Source organism: Lepisma saccharinum, chromosome 14, assembly GCF_977018435.1.
Source record: "Lepisma saccharinum chromosome 14, izLepSacc3.1, whole genome shotgun sequence".
NCBI lineage: Eukaryota > Metazoa > Arthropoda > Insecta > Zygentoma > Lepismatidae > Lepisma > Lepisma saccharinum.
The window spans coordinates 14,011,514-14,024,522 of NC_139242.1; the positions used below are offsets into that span (position 1 = coordinate 14,011,514).

At 36.9% G+C, this 13,009-nt stretch overlaps 1 protein-coding gene across 3 annotated transcripts in view; it reads left to right on the plus strand.

Moving 5' to 3' along the window:
* Positions 1–13,009, plus strand: part of Cul2 (cullin 2) — a 164,297-nt gene that overhangs the window by 46,272 nt on the left and 105,016 nt on the right. The window contains exon 1 of one of the 3 annotated variants that reach the window (XM_083135159.1): positions 12,349–12,524. The exons of the other annotated variants lie outside the window; for them this stretch is intronic. The gene's annotated coding sequence lies outside the window, so the exon portion shown is untranslated. Of the gene's footprint in view, positions 1–12,348; positions 12,525–13,009 lie in introns of those variants that run through there. 3 annotated transcript variants of the gene reach the window in all.

Consider the following 13,009-nt stretch of genomic DNA (forward strand, 5'->3'; position numbering starts at 1 on the left):
ACAGAATTTAAACTCACATGCCTAACCTAACAAAGAGGTCAGGCCAAGAGCAAAAATAAATGCTCATATGTAGCTTCGAAATATACATTACGTAGTTTTAGGAGCAACAACTGTTACATGGCACATGAATCATACAATCTAGTTGGCTGCACTTTTTGACACTCGGTGCAGTTCAGGTGTATTCAGTGTCAGGTTGGTGTAATGGTGGTGCAAGAATATATGACGTTCAACCAACTAGATGGAAAGCGGTGTTCAAGTTCAGAATATTCAACAAATGCCTGTCTGCTACTTTAAACGGTAATTTTATTAGATAGCATGCACCACGTGACCATACACCAAACATACACCGGTCCAGACGGTAGTGCAGACACCAAATACACTACTTGACTCCAAATCAATGAACTAGATGACTCGGTGTTGCACGGTGCAACCAACTAGATGCTTCGGTGCAAACAGAGTCAAATTGAGTCAAAAAGTGCAGCCAACTAGACAGGGCTAATATTCCTTGTTCTGAGTCATCAAACTATCCACCTACAGCCAGTGACGTGCACTGAGGAGTAGCTAGTCTAGCAGAGATAGATCAATCAATCTCACATCTCGAATTATATTCAAATCACAATATTTATTGTCTTGTTAAAGCCACCACAGCTCATATACAACACCTTTTCCACGCACTTCTCGTCCATCGGTGTTCTCCGTGGGCAAAGCAGGCTGGATACCCTAGCTCGCTCTTCTTCAGCCAGGCCAGTTTCCAGGTAGAAACGGCCGGCCCAAGGAAAAGGAAGATTTCGACCTCTACTTCCCTTGCCCCCACGCTCCCGGCTGCAATGGTTGAAAGCCCAGGCTTTCAGGTCCCCCAGTCTATCTCCTATAGGACAGATAGGGGATTGGTTTCTCATTTTTTTTTTGTAAATCCTCTAAAGAACACAGGGTAAAATTTTCTGCAGTACTTATGTTCTCTGTATTTACACAACCTTTTACACGTTGTACAATATGTGTGTATGTATAATATGGGATGTAGTTTTATTATTTATAAAATGGGAACGTGTTATGTGCAGACAATAATGTTATGCTTTCTTTCTTTTTTTTTCTTTTTCAAATATGGAATATATAATGATTAAATTACAAATATGTGCTCAGGCTCTCTCTGACTCTCGTTTTAGTAGTGTTTTATTTAAATATACTAATATATTGGCCTGTAACAGTCATAAATACGGATGTATTTATTTGGGCAAGAGAACGCGTGTTCATATTGTAGTTGGTTGGGTTTATTTTACTTCGCTTTTCTGCCACATTTGGTTATCGCGAAAATGAGGATTGAGTGATGATATGATGAAATTGGTGAAGGGACCTCATATGAACAATCCAGGCCAGGATTCGAACCCGTGATGAGTGCGCATTCTTGTCCTATGTGTTGCAGTGAATAATGAAATAATTTGGAATGAAAAATGTATCTCAGAACTCAAAAAGTCAAATGAATATCATTGAAGAAACTACAAAAAAGTGTGTTGTGTTTTGTTTCATGTCACCAAATCAACCAAGCGCGGGGGAGTGGTTATCACAGCGCGCTACGACACCAGGCGTTCCGGGTTCGAACCCCGACCCGGGCATGGGCGTTCCCTATGCTCGTCCCTTCATCAGTTTCATCGTACCATCTTTACAATTAACCAAATGTGACAAAAAAGCGACGCTAAGTAACAAAAATGAAATCAAATCATTGATTGATTGCTCAAATTGGTTTATTTTACTTCGCTTTTCCGCCACCTTTGGTACAACAAAATAGATGAAGGAACACACACAAAGAACACAAATGGCCAATCCGAGATTCGAACCCAGGATCTCTGGCTTAGAGTCAAATCAAATAGTTTTTTATTTTCGAATGTGGGTGGGGGTTACGTGTACTTTTTTCTAGTACTCATTCATAATTTTGCAATCTTTTCCTGTTATTGATATTCTTCTTTTTTGAAGGAATACTGGCCCTAAAGAGAGGAGGGGTGTGACTCACACCAACCCCCCCCCTTGAGCACGCCACTGACTGCTACCCCAAGTGTCGACGTCACCGCACGTCACTGCCTACAGCTCATGAAAAGACTCTCTTTCAAAGAACTCATAATCTTTTTTTTAAAAAAAATAACATTTGGACACCATCTTAATGGTCATTTTACCATTGCACAGGAATTGAAATTCCAGTAACATTCAATGTAATTAACTTAGGCTATGTGCAGAATGGTGTGCAGATTCAGATTCATTCACAAATTCATATTGGATATTCCAAATCAAATCACCCAGCAAAATCTGAGGAATGATGCACTGGTTCAGATTTAAATGAAATTTTGTATATTTGTTAACACTACCAAGGTATACACACATGCAATAATTTTCTTCTGCAGACCTTGTAGTTACTGAGAAACAGGAGGCTAAATTTTTTTAAATTTTGCACCGAGGCCATTTTCCAAGTGGCGAAAACTATATTATTTCAGTGTTGAATGTGCTGGACAGTAAATAATTGCAAAAAAATATGCTTTCACAGTGAGAATTCTTCTTCAAGTGCATCATCATTTTTCCCTAATAAGAGATGGCATTGGTGGGGTGGTTAAGCATTTAAAAACCAAAGAAAGCCTTCCAAGATGGCATGGTGATGTATTTAATACAGCAGAAAGATGTTTCAGTTTCTGTAAATGTAGAACTGAAAACATACAACTCTGGCTGGCAAAAAGGAAACCCTAACATACACACAAAACAACTACACAACAGAATTTCTATTGCAAAAACAATCCATGAAACAAAAATTTTCATCACTACTCTCCCCAGAGCCAAAATTCAATTGAAACAAAACAAATGGTGCTGATCCAGATTTTTTTATCACCACGAACTCTTATGTTGAGTGTGTGCATGATCACAGTCAGTTTCTTGGATTAGCATTCTCCAAAGTTGCAGCAGAAAATGATGTTCAAGTCAAATTTATGCACTCCATTGGATTAATACGATCCTTTCACTGGCCCCCTGAAGAAAATGAAGATGTATGTCATGTTCCAGGATCAACCATTATTGAGGTTACAAGAGGATATTACTTTTCCGAAAGGACTTTGTATTTACGCATTATTTTGGCAAAATTAAAGTGATATCCAAAGTGTCGTTTGAAGTTCATTCAGTCTAAAAAAGAACAGTTATGGACAATTCTTTTGTGCTGCTGAAGCACAAGAAGCTTGACTCATTTGTAAATTAAAAGAACAACAACAGAGAAACAGAACTATCTCCACATGGACCTCATCTTATTTGACTGATATATGTGTATGGTATTTTATATGCTGTATAATTTTAATTAACATAAACGTGCTTTCGAAATGATGTTTCATTACAAAAGTGTGTTTAGGCACGTAAGTTACTTTTTTCTCTCTCAGATTCTGATCATGTGATTCACATATTCATGTACATAAAACTTCTTTAAAATATTTACTAAGATAAGCAATGCAAACCGTACTACTTTTATTTAATAACTTTTCAGAACATGCTTTAAGCATCAGTTAAAAACAGCACTGGCATGGTAACTGATGTGCCGTATGTTGTTAATGCAAATTTAGTAATGTGAGAAAAAAAAAGGCTGCGACTATTTTCACCAGGTGTTGAGAACAGCTTATGTGGCTATTTTCACTAGCAAAAGTCATTACCCTAATCGTACCACAACATTGTACTTTATTATAATTGGCAGTGTTGCTGAAATTACTGCTAAGAAGATGTTTTAAATGAAAAGTGGGTGCCACTATTACTGTCACTACGTGATGAGAATAGAAAGTGCTGAAGAACAGACTACATGATCAGGTGTTTGGAAGTACTTACAGAAGTGATTTTAATGCTAATAGCCCTAAACTTGTTCTGCCCAACCTAACCTAACAAAAGCAGTTACGAACATAATACCCCTTCATACTTGTGTCATGTGACATATTAGTATCCCATATCAGAACACCTTCTGGCAAGGGCACCTGCAGGATTTTTCCTCTGGGGGGGGGGGCGAGTCATAGCAACTTTTATTATTACTGCTTTTACTTTTGTAATTATTACTACTACTACTACTTATGTTATTTTAAAAAATTACATACCTTTGAAATGTCCATATTCTGTATATCTACATATACTCTGCATAACAGTACACCTAACATTAATTCTTGGTCAAAAAAGCTGGTTTTTTATTGTTAAATCCATGTGAAATTAACTAAGCTTAAATGTACCCCTGCTACAAATAATAATAATATTAATAATTGCTGTAACTTGTGGCCTGTAAGTCATAGAAAACAAGATATTGTGTTGTAAAATATCGTCACATTTTCAGCATTCGAATTTCATTAACTATTTCCAGAGGAGGCCCCCCCCCCCCCTTGCCTTGTGGTCTTTTTCCAACTCCATGGCATGCAGAAAAAAGTACCAGTCCCCTGCATGAAAATAAATGGGTACTAATCTGATATTCCCCGGACAGATTTCTTCATTTTTATAGAAGAAACTACTTACGATAATAAGTTCCTGTAGTATTGTCTAACATCTGGAAGGTGTTTTGTGTGATGTGGAAATGTTTCATAGCGGCAATTCAACCATTGATGCATAGCTCCACGAACCATTTCCGGTAAGGTTAGGTTAGGTTAGGTTAGGTAGGGTCACGTATACGTTACAATAGTTAAAAAATGGTTTCGAAAAAAATATGCGTAGCCCCACACAACCATTCTCCCATAGCCCCACAAATCATTTGCGGAAACATACGTTCTTCAGATACAAAACACTTTTTTTTTTAAAAAAAATTGCAATTACTTTCATCAAAAAAACGTGAATGCATCTTCAAGAATGTTCCGCGAAGCACATGGGTAAGTACGAATGTCAAAAATTCACAAAACGAAAAAGTTATAGGTGTTCGGGGACTATCAGATTTTTACCAATAAATGCACACTGACGGGTATTAATTTACGGTAAGAATTTACAATATAGAGAAAGTCTCCAATTTCATTAATTTTCGGTATACTAACTAATTTTGGCCTCCTAATCACGAATCTGTTGTAAAAAACCGGGGGTCACGTCTGGAAATTGTAATTTTGGTGAAAAATTGTTTGTTAGCACCAAAAACCATCCACGGGTAGCCCTACGAACCATTCACACGAGGTTAGGTTAGGCCTGTTAGGTCAGGTTCCATTAGCACTCATTTCACCCCTAAATTCATCGAAAAAATAGGGATCTTACTAGAATTGAACATCATAAATCATTTTCTTGTAAAACAACGGCGTGGTTGGACACAATGACAGGAGAGTACATTTTTGTTCGTAAAACTACGCATATACACCTATATATAAAAAAATTCAATCGGCTTTTTTTTTCAAATTTTCAGATGTGATCCCCGGTTTTTTCAACAGATTCGTGATTAGGAGGTCAAAATTAGTTAGTATACTGAAAATTAACAAAATTGGAGACTTTCTCTATATTGTAAATTCGCTCCTAATTTACGATAGTTCAAACAGATTTCTTAATTTCTACAGAAGAAACTACTTACCGTAATAAGTTCCTGTAGCATTGTCTAACATCTGGAAGGTGTTTTCTGTCATGTCTGAATGTATCAAAGCGGAAATTGTTTTTTTTTTTAAACTATGCTTGCCTAACCTAACATTACGTAATGTTTCTTGGTAAAATTCGTTCCACCCCCCAAGAAGCATTACGTAAGGTTAGGTTAGGTTAGGTTAGGCAAACATAGTTAAAAAAAAATAATAATTTCCGCCATGATACATTCACACATAACAGAAAACACCTTCCAGATGTTAGACAATGCTACAGAAACTTATTACGGTAAGTAGTTTCTTGTGTAAAATTCTGTTTGAATTATAGTAAATTAGTACCGTAGATCATGCACATGCGCAATTTAAAATCTGGTGAAAATAGCTCAAAAGCTAGCTTCACCACCTGGTGATGAAAGTCACTCCGAAAAAAAAAATAGATAAACACTATATGCTATACAATATATATATTGACACTCGCAGCAAAGGAATCTTGGGGACTTTTTTTTTATGAAATACATACACACATATCTATGGACTTCAGAAAAAATGTCTTAGCAAGACGTCGATTTCACTAAGATATGACTTCTCACGTTAAGCACTGCATGTTGCTGCCATGACCTCGGCAATGGCTGATATGTGCAAAATTCTGAAACTTTAGCCTCCTGTTTCTCAGTAACTATGAGGACTGTGAAGAAAATATTTGCATGTGTTCATACCTTGAACAGATACAAGTCTGAATCAGTGGGTGTCATGGCCTGCGTAATTTGACATGGAATCAATCACATGTTAATTCTAGTCTTGACTAATGACAAATTTTAACAAATGTTTATATTTCCATGAACAGTTGTAAACTATTGCTGAACAACAACATTAAAGGGTAACAGTTTCATACATCGGAGACACATTTCTTGATACATTAAAGAATTATCAAATATGTAATTTTCTGGGGTGGACCATTATGGAACAGAGTAGATGTGATCATTTTATGCCTAGCCATGTAATGTATATTTTCACACACATTTAGATATATTAAACACAAACTTACTAAAAAATATAAATGAAAACACGTAGTGCAATTGCATAAAATTCATAGTAGCTATAGAGCATTTTTGTGTCATGTAGGACTACTAAATTTTTACACAAACCACGATCTATCTCTGTCATAAAGTGTGTACCCTAAATGCATTTCTTAAGAGTACAAAAATATCGATAACTGGGGGAATTATCGTTTACACTCATAATTGTCATTTTGGAATGTGTTCCAACTAGGTAGAGAAAATATTTCTCTAAATATTAACAAAATTTATTTAAATATTTACAACACATTCTAGGGCCAAACTTGAAATAACGTGAATAACGTGTTGGCTTTTTCTACAAATATATAATTTCAACATGTTTGAATTTTCTACAATTACATAAATGTTAACGCTCTATGATGTTTTAAGAACACGTAAAAAATATCCAAATACAAATAACTTACCTTATTACTACTGAAGAAATGAATTAATGAGATACTGAATTCCTGGCATTTGAAACTACACGCGCCATATTTCCTACTACAAGACTCACTTGCTGACGTCACTGTTGTGTTTCGGGGCCGGTCTTTCACGTCGGCTACGCAAGTTATTCCATCTGCGCTTGTAGTAGAGGAAACTAACGGGAAAAAGGGCCTAGCCCGGAAATAATTGCAACACAAATTATTTTTGTGCCAGATTGTGCGGAATGGTATATTGAATATTATACTAAAAATCCGCCATCCAAATGTTTGGGAAAAATCCGCCATCTTGGAAAATGGCGGCAAAAATTCAACTTAAAAATTAAAAAAGAAATAATATCTCGAAAACGGTGCATTGTACACAAAAGTGAAGATAACCAAAATAAAAGACCAGAAAATTTGCTAAACTATGGATTGTGTTTGATAGAGCTGCCATAAATCTTAATTGAATTAGAAATATTCAAATATTTTCCTTAATTTTTAGAATTAGCGTTAAAGTTGATTTCTGACATAAGAACAGGCGCGGAGCGTCCATGTAAACCGTGTAAGCCGGGCTTACACTTTATTAGTTCTAGTAAAATGTATGTATGTAATTATATGGCAAAATTAGTAAAAACTTCAAAGTTCAACTCGGCCCGGTACCAGTCTTCGAGGTCCTGTTTGTTAGATTGCAACACTTCAGCACCAGGGGACACATGAAAACTCCCGCCTTTTGCTTGCGGAAAGTTGTAAGCCGTCTGAATGTTGCCTTACAAATTTCTGACCGCGAAGGAGCAGTGCCTACCGTATCTGGATGGAGAAGAGCAAGGAATATAGGGAGAAGAGCGGGCCAAACCCTAGGTTTGTAAACCTACGGCCACAGGCTTACAGCATCGTTGCAAACCTCATGTTTAGAAAAAGTGTTGTTTATGGACGTCCACAGTATTTCTTTCCACCAGAGAGGATTAAGCAAAGTATTTTTCTTTCAAGGGTTGGGGTAAACTAGGTATATTTCCCTTCTCAAAATATCCTAATTCAATTTGAAGTTATCATTTTTCTGCAACGCCCTTACAATAATTAACAATTTGATGTGACTGAAATGAAATTGTATGTGTGAAAATGGTTGACATTCATTTTTCAGGAAGTGTCTCCTTGCCTTGCCCCTTCTGTACATCCATGGTGTCGTTTAAACTCCGAAATTATGCTACATACTACTAAATTGTTCTGTGATTTTCATATTATTAATATTAATTTATAACAAAAACATAAATATAAATTCGAATGGTTCAACCAACGGCATGGGTTCGACGTTATACGTGAAAAGTTTGAGAAAATTCAACCACAACGAAAAGTGGCCCTCTTGTTCAGTGGCGTGCCCAAGGGGGGTTGGTGTAGGTCATAACCCCCCCTTTGGCCGAGAATTCCTATAAAAAAGGACATCAAAGTCAGGAAAAGATGGTAAAATGAGGACTGACTACTAAGAAAAGTACACGTAACCCCTCCCTTTCGAAACTCCTGGGCACGCCACTGCTCTTGTTTTATTTATATCCCCAACTTACAAACGACTTTTTAAACTTGTGCGAGATTTAGCACCATTGTGCTTGGGTTGGCTTCACTGAATACGCGCCAGCGAGCAGGTCCTGCAAGAGGAGGAGGGGCTCCAGCGTTGTCGGGTATGAATGGTTCACTGCAAAGGAAATTTGAGCCGGTGGTGCTTCAAGGAGTTTTTTTTTCAGGAACAGGGTATTCTGAAACAAAAATCTAACATGAAGGGGAAAAAGGAGAAACCTAAAAATGAACGGGATACGGGAGAACTAGATACACATTGATGTGCTAAATTCTTGTTTCTGTTTTTAGCTTGTAGGAGAGCATAAACATCAGAAATATTAAGATCTCTGTTTTCTGTTTATGTACGAACTCAGCTGGTAATTATTGAGCTAAAAAGTGCAAAAATAAATAAATAAATAAATGTTAATGAAAGCTGAAGATTGAACCAATTTTACAAATCTCATGTCAAATGTAAACCAAATAGCCTATTATTAATTACGTAGTCCGTGATTCAAATACTCGTTCGAAAAGCCTGTTTATGATCTTTTAGGTGCTAGATTTGCTTTTACATTATCCTAAGAAAGCACATGTCTTTTGATAGACATTTCTGAATATGTCCCTACAATTAGTGAGCATTTCTTTTATAATTAATATTATTTATTTTTTTTACTAAATATGGGGAATTTTAAGGCAAGAGAGGGAATTTATTTATATCCGAAAGGGATATTCCCCTCACTTTGCTTTGAGCAGTGACCAATTTTGGATCTTGTTTCATTTTGTTTCCCCGTTCGTGTTGTCGAGGTATTGCTTTTGCGAATTCCATCTGTGCCATTCGGCCCTGTGCTGGGGTGTGATAGTGAAGTGCATTATGGAATAGAATGAGTGTGATTGTGCGGTGGGGAAGAGAACTTGTTGAAGACGCCGTTTTCCAGCAAGAATTTTGCTGCCAAGAAGAAACTTGTGGATGTAGGTAGGCCCACCCCTTCCTTCTCTAGCAGGCATAGTAACAGAAACGAAAAATAAAGTCCGCTGATTTTGTGATTCAGGGTACGAAGCTGATACTTGGTTATGCGGTTGTAAAAAGTATTCAGCACTTTTCTGTTTCCTTCTGTTTTCGTTTCTTTATTATTATTATTATTCATTTTATCTAACTTTGCATATTTTTATCGTTACGTTACTCATTGTGATAGGAATAAGACTGACTTAATTATCAGTTGAAATGTAGGAGATACACAGCCTTTCAAAGAAAACACCAATCCAAGGATTTATCCAGAATTTTTAATTTGGTGAAAAATTCCAGGGAAGTGTTCTGAAAAAATGGGAGGGGGGGGGGGTCGATGTGTGTGGATAAATCACTAACCATGTCAGCCTAAAAATAAGCAGAACAGGAAATAACCTTCATCATGATAGGCTTACACTGTTGGAAAGGTCACGCTCCGCCACTGCATAAGAAACAGCAAATATGTAAGAAACTATGTAATTTACGTCCTAAAGTCACTGAACCAAATCCATACCTTATCATTTCCTCTAGAAATTTGTTTTTGTTTCGTGTGTAATTTACGTCCTAAAGTCACTGAACCAAATCCATACCTTATCATTTCCTCTAGAAATTTGTTTTTGTTTCGTGCCTCTAGAGTCAGGGATTGAGGAAATATGTAGTTTAATGCGGAGTCATGTGTTTCCCTAAATTTACGTGTTCCATTTCCTATGATATTGGTTGATTGATTGATTGATTTGCTTTTCTTCACTTCACTTTTGTGCCACTTTTGGCTAATTTGCGAAGATGTGTGATGAAATTGATGAATGGACACTCACAAACATCAATGCCCAGGCCGGGATTCGAATCAGAGACCCCCTGGCGTCGTTTCAGTTAGCTCAAGGGCCGGAAGAGTGATGTAAAATAACCGAAAGGCATGGCCGTATTTAGAGGGGGGTTTCTAGGGTTCAACCCCCCCGAAACTTCTGACATGTTGGATTAATGGATGTTCAGAAACCAAAATCTGTAACAAATTTTCAATTTTTTTCCGAAGCATCACAAAAATACAAGGAGACAATGTTGAAACGATCGAGCTAGAATTTTCATACATTTAGAATTCTGCAAGTTGAGTGAAACAGGATTTATTCTCGGAATCGCATCCCACCGGCGACCCCTAAATTATCACTTCTGCTGTCATCTTTCCAGTGTTGTTCCTGCGTCACAAGGAATATAGACTGAAGGTTCCCTTATGATTGTCCCAAAATTCCCTTTCGAGCTTTTAAATTCCCCGTCCGATAAAGTCGAAAATAAATCCCCCTTGATAGGAGTTCAAACCTAGTACCTCCAGTTTCGTAGCGCATTACGTTCGCGATTGAGGTTACAATCCATGCACCAGGCTAAGCTTTTAAAGAGAATAACTGGTTCCACACTTTTCAAAATTCCAAAAATTTAATTTTAAAGTCAAACAACAAGAACTTTATGACTAAAATTTCCATCTAACTTTTAAAGTTTTTTCTTGAAGGTATCTAAAGTTTAATGACGTGACGAAGTAAAATAATTGTGCATTTCAGTACACACTGTATGAAACGTAAAAAAAACAAAAATAAACTTATGCTGGATATTCACTCATCTGCTGGATTGAGTAAGCCCCCCCAAGGTTATAACAATAATATAATAATTATTATTATTAGTATTATTATTACGGAATAAAATTGTTTTATTATTATGAAATTTCAATTATTATTGTACAATTATTATTATTATTTCTATTATTCAAATTTCTGGCGACGCCCTGGGAACAATTATGAATGAACCCCCCTTCCCCGAAAATTTTTCCTGCCTACGGCCATGCCGAAAGGAAGTATTTTTCTGTCACTTCTAGCCAGCGTCGGCTCTAAGGGGAGAGCCGCTGTGCCACGGCTCTACCCTCAGAAAAAGAAAAAGCACTTGCTTTGCCAAAATATAGTTAAATTAATACATTTACGAACGAGGAGATTCGAAACTCGTAAGCGTTCGAGCTTACGGTACAGCGACTTGAATAACATAGTGTGGGAAACGACCCAAGAAACTGGTTCCAGTGACGGATGAGAACATATGTATATGGCAGTTCGATCAGTATCGGTGCTAATTTCTTATGAAAGTAAAGGATGACTGGATAAACAGTACAACACACTCAGATTTCATCCATGGCTCTGCTGACCATTATGGCACAGAGGCCTTCAAAAGTGGCAGAAGAGCGAAGTAAAATAAGTAAAATACGAATACATATTGTATTTATTATACTAGAGGTGCCATACGCCCGTTACTAATCCTGATTTCGGGTGAGAAGGGGCAAGTGCTTCCACTCGTTAAAGTTATGGGAAATTGACAGATATTCGTTCGAAACCTGCTGTATTCTCTTCAGCGACAACTTAAAATACACAAGCCTAATATTTTTTTCTGATTTGGTGGGCATTCCCCGAAGTCGGGATCGGGACGGAATTTTTTTTTCCCGATACCGGTCCCGACTTTTCGGGATCCCGCATACCCCTAATTAATTTTTAAGTAGAATTTTTGGCGCCATTTTCCAAGATTGCGGATTTTCCCCCAAACATTTGGATAGCGGATTTTTACCATTCCACACAATCTGGCACAAAAATCATATGTGTTGCAATTATTTCCGGGTGAAACCGTATATTTTCTCTACTGTACGGGCCTGACAGTACTTCGTCATTCACAGATAATGAGGGAGAAATGCGATGTAAAAATAACAAAAAAATCACATAGGTTGACACAGTCTATTCACCGTCATCACCTTCACCACAGACTAATGCGCAATATGAGAGAGGCTTTACAGATCGTAGGAAGTTACATGTAAAGTAAATTTTACATCTGCGATATATGATACTGGAGACTTCAAATATGGCAGTAGAGCTAGGAGCTGAACGCTTTTGATATGGTGGAGTGTATTTTAACTGATGTAAAAAAAATCTAAAAAGAATTGCGGTAACATTGAGAGGTAAATGGCACAACACAAAACCGTGATGATCTTCTCCCAACTGTATGAGTATTTGTTATTCACCTGATAATTTGGATATTTTCAGTATGCTTGGATATAATTAATTTGGAAATGTGTTTTTTTAAAGATTATTCTGTCTATATATATGAAGCATGTTAATGAAACACTTTATCAGGAGTTAGTAAAGTGCATATTTGTATTTTGAGAACGCATTGCTCCCCTCCTTTGTCGTCACCTCTGAGGTATTTCGTAATATTTTATGTATAGTAATTTTATGCTTTGTTGTGGAAGTTCTCTACCAATTTGGGTGTGAACTTCTGCGTTTGAACATTGTAGCAATACAGTTTCATTGTATTACAAATTACACTATTGTCTATCTCTTATCTCCTTGCACTTGCTTACATTTTGAAAGAAAACCTACCCCACCACTTATTTGGATTTTATATCGATAGGCATGCAAATGTCAACTCGAAATATAAACAGAA